The sequence below is a fragment of the Pteropus vampyrus genome, unplaced genomic scaffold (assembly GCF_000151845.1).
Source record: "Pteropus vampyrus isolate Shadow unplaced genomic scaffold, Pvam_2.0 Scaffold71, whole genome shotgun sequence".
In the NCBI taxonomy this organism is placed as follows: domain Eukaryota; kingdom Metazoa; phylum Chordata; class Mammalia; order Chiroptera; family Pteropodidae; genus Pteropus; species Pteropus vampyrus.
In genome coordinates, this window is record NW_011888852.1 from 1,008,179 (window position 1) to 1,017,633 (window position 9,455).

Below are 9,455 nucleotides of genomic sequence, written 5' to 3' on the forward strand. Positions count from 1 at the left end.
GACACTTCAGTTGCTTCCATGTCCTGGCCATCGTGAATAATGCTGCTATGAGCATCGGTGTGCAAATATCTTTTCAGACATGGGTTTTCAAGTCTTTGGGGTAAAAACCCAGTAGAGGGATTGCTGGATCATATGGTAGATCAATTCTTAGTTTTTTGAGGAACCTCCATACTGCTTTCCATAGTGGCTCTACCAATTTGCAATCCAGCCAGCAGCGTATGAGGGTTCCTTTTTGACCAAGGAAGTGAGGATTTACCTTCTCACGTAAGCATAACATAATCCAGTGTAACTGTATTTACTTTCAAATGGTGAAGAGAGAAATATAACCTAACAATGTTCACAAAAAAGCTCTTTATGTCATTGTGTTAGGTGGGAGGACTTTCCATATCGGGCACAAATATTTCCCATATGCCAGGTGGAAGATAATTTTCTTTGTACAAATTCATTTTTTATTCACTGTTTGGCCTGCTATGGATTTATATGAAAATAATACATCTATAGTTCCAAAAAGTAATGCAGTGTATGTTTTACTGGTTCTCATTTCCCCCCTTCTATAAATAGAGTTGAATTTTCTGAGAATTCGAGAAGGACACAAAGCTTTCTAAATCTACTCATGTAATCTGGTCTATTCATCATTCCAATTCATTTCTAAAGTGGGCTCAGATATCAAAGTTTTATTGGTATCAAACATACAATCAAAATGGTATTGTCACTTTTGATAAAGGTTTGGTTTCTCTTTTACTATTTTTATATGAATCCCTTCTTAAAGGGGTTCATATAAAAAGTTTTCTCAATAGTTCTAGTGTTTAACAATATTTATTATGATTATCTACAATGCTGTCTGATCACTCACCAAGCTCCTGTTGGGATGTTCTTTTAACGTTCTGTAAAGAAAAGGTAGAACATAAATCTATTTTAAAAAATAAACTTTGGTTATCGCAATGCCTTTCAGAATGATTCAAAGGGTGGGATAAGAAATAGGGGAAGCGAGTTCTTTGTATAGTTTCTAAAATATAAGGAACCAAGGCAAGCATCTTCCTTCATTTATCATGTCTATATGCTATAGTAAGTGGGAAAAATGAATTGATTTAATGTAGCTAAAGAATGTTTTATAAACAGGCTCCACGTTCTCAAATACCTACCCCATCTTTAACACTGGGTGCGCATGTTCAAGTGCAAAGTGCTGAGGCTGTGGTAGCCTCCTGCTGAGTGTGTAGTCTTTGAACCCAGACTGCCTGGTCTTGAATCCCAGCGTGGCCTTTTGGTAGCTTCAAGATCTTGGCCAAGATATACCTCCTTGGACCTCTGTGTCTCTATATGTCAAATGAAGATAAGAATAATAAGATCTACCTCTTAGACTGGTGTGAATAAAATATTTAGAACAGTCCCCAGCCCATGAAAAAGTGCTCAGGAGATGATGGATATTGCCATTGTGGCTGCTGTTGTGAGTGTTGTTTTACTTAATTTGGGGTTTCCTAAATGTTCTTTTAAATCTCATCCAGCCAGCCTGCCCGATTGTTCAGAAACTGTAAAATTTTTAACATATAAATGGAAGTCATCTTCTAAGTCCAGGCCATTAGGAGTCTCTGCAAGAGCCAGACATACATAAGTCCATGCCCAGCATCGCTAGTTAAGTAGCCTGGTACCAGGGGGACAGTGTCCATCCCCATGTTCCACATCTGGATGGGAGAAGGCAATACTTTCACGTGAGAGACACAGCCTTGCAAAGTCATGGGGTAGGTGGGAAGCATTTTTTTTTTTTCCTTCCTTACGAATTTTTACTTTACGGTCCTTGAGGACCAGTTTTATCTGACATCATATTTCCACATCCCAAATCAGCAGATAAACTATTGGAAGTGCACTGCTCCCCCAGCTGTCCACATGGCTCCTGTTCTCACCTCCTTCCCGTCCCTTCTGAAATGTTTTCAGTGAGATCTCCTCTGACCTTGCAAGCTAACCCTGCACCTCCCACCCCAGAACTCTCGAGCCTGTTCTCCTGTTTTGATTTTCTCCGTGGCATCTCTTACCATCTGGAGTGTGATATTTTTCACTCACTCATTTATTTTTTGCCTCTCTCCTCCACACGCGCAGGGGTATGTGTCTGGTTTTGTTCGCTCCTACGTCCTCACCACCTACACGGGGCTTGGAACAGAGGAGGTGTGCAGTCAATATTTGCTGAACAAATTAATAAAAGACTGTGGAGTCCATACAAACTCGCACCCCTCAGGAACAAGGCTGCTCTGTCTGTGCTGTGCCTGCCTTCCCACATGTGCTGTAAACTTTAAAACTTATTTTCCTGCCGCCTCAGCATCCCCACGAACAGGCTGTGAGTTGCCAGGGTGGTAAGGCTGGTCCTTGTCGCAAGTTCCCCTTCTTACCCTCCCCTGACTGTGACCTAGTGACTTGCAAACGCACTGGCACTGGCGGAATCCCCTCCTCTTCCCTGACCCCCAATAAAGGCACTTGCCCGCGTGTCCTCATTCTCTCTCGGCTCCCCTCCTGCATGGCTGAACTGCTACCCTGGCGCTCTCTCCATGTGGCCCCTCCCGGCATGGGGTGACTGTCTCTCTCTGAGACAGAGATACAGTAAACTTTGTTTTCGGGCGCCTCTCCTAGGCGCCCTCTTGTGGCCGCACCTGATTCACCACAGTGCGAAGGAACACAAAACACCACAGCACACGGAGCATCCGTTCTAAGTCAGTTTTCTCAACCTTAAAAAAAAAAAACAAAACTCAAAATCACTTCCAATGGAGAAAATTAAGGCAACAAGAGAAATTAAATACTAGGGGATAAGATTCTGGGGAGTAGGTTTGAACTTCGCAGAACAACAGATATTGCTGTATCTAAGATTCGTTTTGCTACCTCACCCCAAGAACCAATTTTTGCCTCTTTGAAGCAGATATCACCTCCACTGAAAACGCATCTTCCAGACTGAATAACTCAGACTTGAGGAATTTCTTCTAATGGGAAGGCAGTCTGAGGGCATTTTAGAGGATGGTTCCTGGGCACTCACCCTACTCTGTTTCTTTAACTATTCCATAGACCATTTATATCCACTAATAAATTCTCTTTGAGCCAAACAAAAACTGGACTCTTTTATTTGCAACCACATACCCTATATGCTGAATCCTGTTACTGAATACTAAGCCATACACATGTAGGGGACCTGTAAGCTAAATAATAATTCCCAGAGTTCACACAGGGTGGAGATAGATACCTATAATTTCTAAAAAGTCAAAGTGAACACTTTGGAGACCCTCAGGGGAGATATTAGAGTGCTACTATAAACCTGACTTTAAAAGCTTGATAAATATTAAAGGATCAACTTGTATAAATAATATACCACTTTCCAATAAAGTCCAACATTTTATAAAGAATGTTGTTGCATAAAGAATCTAGTATTTGATGAGTAGTAGATACAATGATTATCTTCTAAAAAAAAGTTAGACATCTAAGAACAAGAAGATGTGACCTATAAACAGGAGAGAAATACAAAGAAATAAAACAAATGGTAACAGCTACAAGAGCTTTAAATTAGTTACTGAAAATGTGCTCAGATTCATGAAAAATATGAACATAATATCAAGAGAAATAAAAGATATACAAGAACCAATTGGAAATTCTAGAGCTGAAAGAACAATATGAAATAATTTCACTGGATGGGATATAAACAAGAATAGATTAGTACAGAAATAAAAATCATAAATTTGAAGATATAGCAATAGAGACCTTCCAAACTGAAGCAAAGAGATAGAAAAATAAAACAATAAACAAACCAGAACCTCAGTGACCCGTGGACAACTTAAAGCAATCTGACATACATATGTGTAGTCAGAGATCCCAAGACAGAAAGGACAGAAAAATTTTGAGGAAATAATAGTCCAAGTAATTTGCAAATTTGATAAATATTATGAGTCTGCAGATCCAAGAAGCTTAACAAGTACCAAACTGTTAAGATTACACTGTCACACAGCATAATCAGGCTGCTGAAAATCAGTGACAAAGAGAAAAATCTTCACACAGCCACAGGAAAAAAAAGGACACATTACATACAAAGGAACAAAGCTTAGCATAGTGAGAAACTTTCTGTTAAAGTCTACGCTATCCAGAAGACAATAAAACATCCGTAAACTACCAAAGGAAAAAAAAGAATTCATACTCAAATTTTATACCCAGTGGAAAGTAGTTTTCATAATTGAAGGCAACATAAAGACTTCCTCATACAATCAAATGCTGAGAGACTTATCGTCAGCAGATCTCTACTGCAAGAAATGTTAAAAGAGTTTCTTTGCTTTGAAAGAAAATAATATCGTATGGAAACTTGAATGTATACGAAGAGATAAAAAGTACTGGAAATAGTAAATATGTAGATAAATGTAAGAAACATTTATTTCTCATTAAAAAATATCTTTAGAAGATAATGATTGTTTAAAGCAAAAATTATAATAGTATATAGTGGTGTTTTTAATATATGTGGAAATAAAAAGGATGGCAATAATACAAAGGACAGGATGTGAGAAAAAACATACTGTTGTATGATGCTTACATTATTCACAATGTGGTAATATACTATTGGAAGAAAGACCATGATAAATTAGAGATTCTTGTTGTAATCCTTACAGCAACCAATAAAAAATAAGACCAAAAGCTACTAAGCCAATAGTAGAAATCAAATGGAATCATAAAAATACTCCATCCAAATAAAGACAATAAAGAACAACAAAAATAGGACAAATAGAAAACAAAAAATAAGAAGGTAGATTTAGATCCAATTATTTGTGTGTGTGCACACACGTGTGTATACCATTGTATGTAAAAGATTTAACTACTCCAAGATGTCTACAAGCTGTCTAAAAGAAATTGGTTTTATAAAGAAATGGATAGGTTAAAACTACAAAGACCGATTGCAGTTACAAATAAAAAGAAATTCTGAGTGACAATACACTAAACGAGAAAAAATAGAATTCAGAACAAGGACTATGACCAGGCATAAAGAGGGACATTTGAAAAAGACAAAGAGATCGATTCGACAGGAAAACATAACTATTTAAAATTTATATATAACTAGTAATAGAAATTAAAATTACTTTAAGAAAAAACATAATCATATAATGAAATAAATATTTCTCTTAGAAACTAATAAAACAAAAACAAAGATAATTAATAAAGTATAAATTAATTCAATAATGTTGTCAACCAAGTTGATAAAATGACGTTTATGGATCACTCCACCCAAGAGAAGCCTGATATACCTTCTTTACAAGTGCAAGTGGCATTTTTACCGAGTTTAGACAATGTGCCGTGCACAGTCTCAATAGATTTTTAAAAAGTGAAATTATAGTGTTTTGTCTGACCTCAATGAAATTATATTAGGAATAAAAAAGTAAAGGGTATAAAACATTTCCAAATGTTTGAACTGAATGATAATAAAAAGAAAATACAATTGGGAACAGAATACATTCCAATATACGTGATTCATAAAGCTTTACTTTGAGGGAAATGTATAGCTTTAAACTTGAAGGTAAATATTTTAAAATATGACCCTAATGCCAAATCATAAAAGGAAATCATAAAAGGAAAAACTTTAAAAAATTGAACTTTATCAAAATTAAATTTTTTTCTTCTTCTAAAAGTAGAATAAGAAAATAAAAGGGCAGTTATTGGCTGAAAGAAAATATTTGTTACATAATGTGGTCGGCTGATGAATGGCCGCCAAGAATGTCCATATTTTAATCTCCGAAACCTGTGAACACATGACCTTCAATGACAAAAAGAACTTGGCAGATGTGATTAAATTAAGGATCTTTAAATGAGGAGATTATCTCAGATTATGAGTGAACTTGACGTAATCACAAGAGTCCTCATAGAAGCATACGTCCTGAGACAACAGGAGAGAGATTTGAAGATGCTCCACTGCTGGCTTTGAAGATGGAAGAAGGGGCGGTGGCCTGGCGATGTGGGGGGCTTCTAGGAGATGCAGAAGAGGAGGAAGCGGAGCTTGAGCCTCCAGAAAGGAACGCAGCCCGGCCAAATGACCTTGAGTTTGCTCCATGAGGCTCGATTTCAGATTTCTGACTTCCAGAACTTTGTGCTGCCTCTAGGTTTGTGGTCATTTGTGGGAGCAGCAATAGGAACTATTATTTATAATCTGACAAAGCACTTATGTCCAGAATATAAAAAGTAGTTTCACAACTTAATTATAAGAAGTAACCTAATTTAAAATTCGACAAAGGTTTTGAACAGATGCTACGCAAAGAAGACGTATGAAAGATGCTCAAGGCCAGTAGTCATCAATGAAATTTGTAAAATGCTGCTACATGACCATCAGAATGGCTGAAATTTAAAATGTAGGCGGTAACAGGTTTTGAATTGGATGTGGACCAACTGGAACACTCATAAGTTGCTGGGGAACGTGTCACGGTATAACCACTTTGGTAAACATTTTGAAAGTTTCTTATAAAGTTAAACATACTCAGCAATTGTACTCTTAGGTATCTACTAAATAAAAATAAAAATATATGCCACACAAAGGCTTGTATTCATATTCATAGAAATTTATTATAATAGTCAAAATCTGGAAACCACCCCAAATTGTATTCAAATGGCAAACAGATTTGTAAAATCATGGTATATCTATACAAAGAAATAGAACTCAGCGATGAAAAGGAATAAAGTGTGTGATACACACAACAACATAATGAATCTCAGAACCTTTGCACAAAGTGAAAGAAGCCAGGCAAACAGGGCGCACAGTGCATCATTCCATTCATAGAAGATTCTAGAAAAGGCAAAACCAATCCCTGTCACAGAGAGCGGGTCAGGGGTTCCTCAGGCCAGGGATAAGGGTGGGAGGGGACTGACGCACAATTGTCTAAGGAGCATTTTGGGGTGACGAAGGAGCTCTGTGTCTCCACCGTGCTGGTGATTACATAGGCGCAGACGTTCGTCATTGCTCGTCAGACTGTTCACTTAGAGCGATTCAGTTTACTGTGTATGAGCACGAATCGTGAATTTTATTAAAACAAAATCTAAATGGCTGCAAGAAAAATACCCTCTTTTCTTTTATCTCTCCAATTGGTCTGCCTGAGGCTGCTCTAGAACATTCCCTGACTGGCCCACTGTTCTGTGCTCATGAGTAGGAAGTGCCTGTGCGTGGAACTGGGCAAATGTTCTGACTGTGCGTTGTGGAGTTATGACCACGCTCTTATTTTCAAGGTAGACAATGTTTTCTTCCTTTCTTTTGACTTCTTTTTGTGCATTTTCGTGGTCTGTTCAGGAAGGAGAGTGAAATGAAATGAGCTCTACGTTCTTAGTTTTTCATACATCTCCGACAGAAGTGAAAACTTTCCTCTTAAAACCTGGAATAACAGATTTCATTTAATTGTACCTAACATTTGGCAAGATAATCTGATTTCACTGCATTTCTAAAACATTAAACATTATATGTGGATTCAATAGCATGCACTGAAAACAAAAGTAAATAATGCAGAACCACTTGCCAAGGGAAGAAGGTATCGCCTGAATTTATATATTGACTTCGCGTTCTTATCTAAATTCGGATTTTTCATAACGTGCTTACATTCTTGTCTCTCTCGATATGATCTGAACCACTTGACGTGATCTTGCTGCCTGTCTGTTGTCTGTTTGAATATGGAGGTATGAAATAAATGCCTTTTCATTAAAGGTTTTAGGACTGTGACTTTTTAAGCAGCTGTAAAATCATATTTCTTGAATTTTAGATTACTCATGTCAATGTTATTTGATGTCATGGTTAGTCAGTTTTTGCCCAGAGACGTCCCTTTACATTTTTAGACTCACCATAAATATAAATTACTGGTAGTTTAGATTAATAAATTCAAACATAACCTTTGTGTGATTTCTGGATTTGAACCTATAGTTAGAACAAACTGAAGAGTTATGCTGATATATTAACCCTCTTGGAATAAAATTCTTAGGTAATGGAAAATAGTTTGGCATCTGGCTATCTCCTTTACTAAATTGGCAATTTCAATTATTATTTTTTAAATCGAGGTAATAGAATATATGTGCTTTTGCGAAGTACCGATTTATTTTGCTTGAGAATTTTTAAATGCTCTAAGTCTGGAATAAAGTTGAATTTTTTCTTAATAGAAATATTTACATTATTCCTCGATCAACCACAGGCCCATGAAGCCAAATGAAGTCAATCATATTTTTTAGGGCACATGATGCAGTCACAGCACATTTGTCAAAGGACCCAGGGTACTCCATTAGAGGTCCAGCTCCTCCAGATGTAAGATGACTTGGCTATTGCGACCAGCTGCCATTCTTCCCAACTGGATTCATTTGGAACATTCCTCCTGTTGGATTTCACCAGAGGCAAGTTTCCAACCATCTTAATTTAGGGCTCATTAGTGAGGGCCCTAGCAGGTGTTTCTGTTGTAATCAGCGTAACAATTTCCCACAATGGCCAGATCCACACCAGCCAAATTGGCTCTTGATTTGTTTATGCAAAGACCGCTTGGAGTAATGTATCCCAACATAATGGAGAAGGGAAAGGAATTCGTTCTCAGAAACCATAAGTCAGACTAAAATAGGAGATATTATCTTGCTAACAATGAAGAGGAAAATTGGTACTAACTTTCATTGCTGTGAAGAATTCTTACAATGTGGTAGGATGAAAAACAGAACTTTTGTTAGGAGTATATTTTTTTTAAAGATCTGGATCCACAGTGTACTGTTTTGTTTATCAGTTTTCAGGATTTGGAATTGAGAAAACTGTATTTAATCTGTGCCCCACCTGTAACAGGCTGCACATTCTTGGCAAATTTATGTCACCCATCTGAGCCTCAATTTCATCTATAAAATACAACTTAGTTAAACCTTTTCTAAATTTTTAATTTCTTAAATGAGATGGCAAATCCTTTAATAAAAGGTAGGAGACTAATATATAAAAATGCAAGGACTTATAGGATTTTTACTTTCCCAGCACAGGGTGTTGATAGGGCATGACGATGTACACACTTTGTTTTAATTTTTAGCAAAGTTTAGCTATGTTTTTGTTTTTATTTTGATGAAAAACACATAACATGTGATCTACCCTCTTAACAAAATTTAAATTGTTACCTAGAAGCACAATGCTGTATGGTAGGTCCCTAGAACTTTTCATCTTGCATGATCAAAAGTCCGTACCCACTGAACACTTACTCCCTATTTCCTTCTTCCAGCTCCTGGCAACTATTATTCTACTTTTCCTTCCTATGAGTTTGACTACTTTAGATGCCACACATAAGTGGAATCATACGGTATTTCTCTTTTTGTGACTGGCTTATTTCACTGAGCATAATGTCCTCAAGCCTCATCAATGTCGGAGCATACGGTAGGACTTATTTTTTGTGATTGGTTAATATTCCATTGTATGTATATACCGCATTTTCTTTATTCATCCATCAATGGACATTTAGGCTGTTTTCATC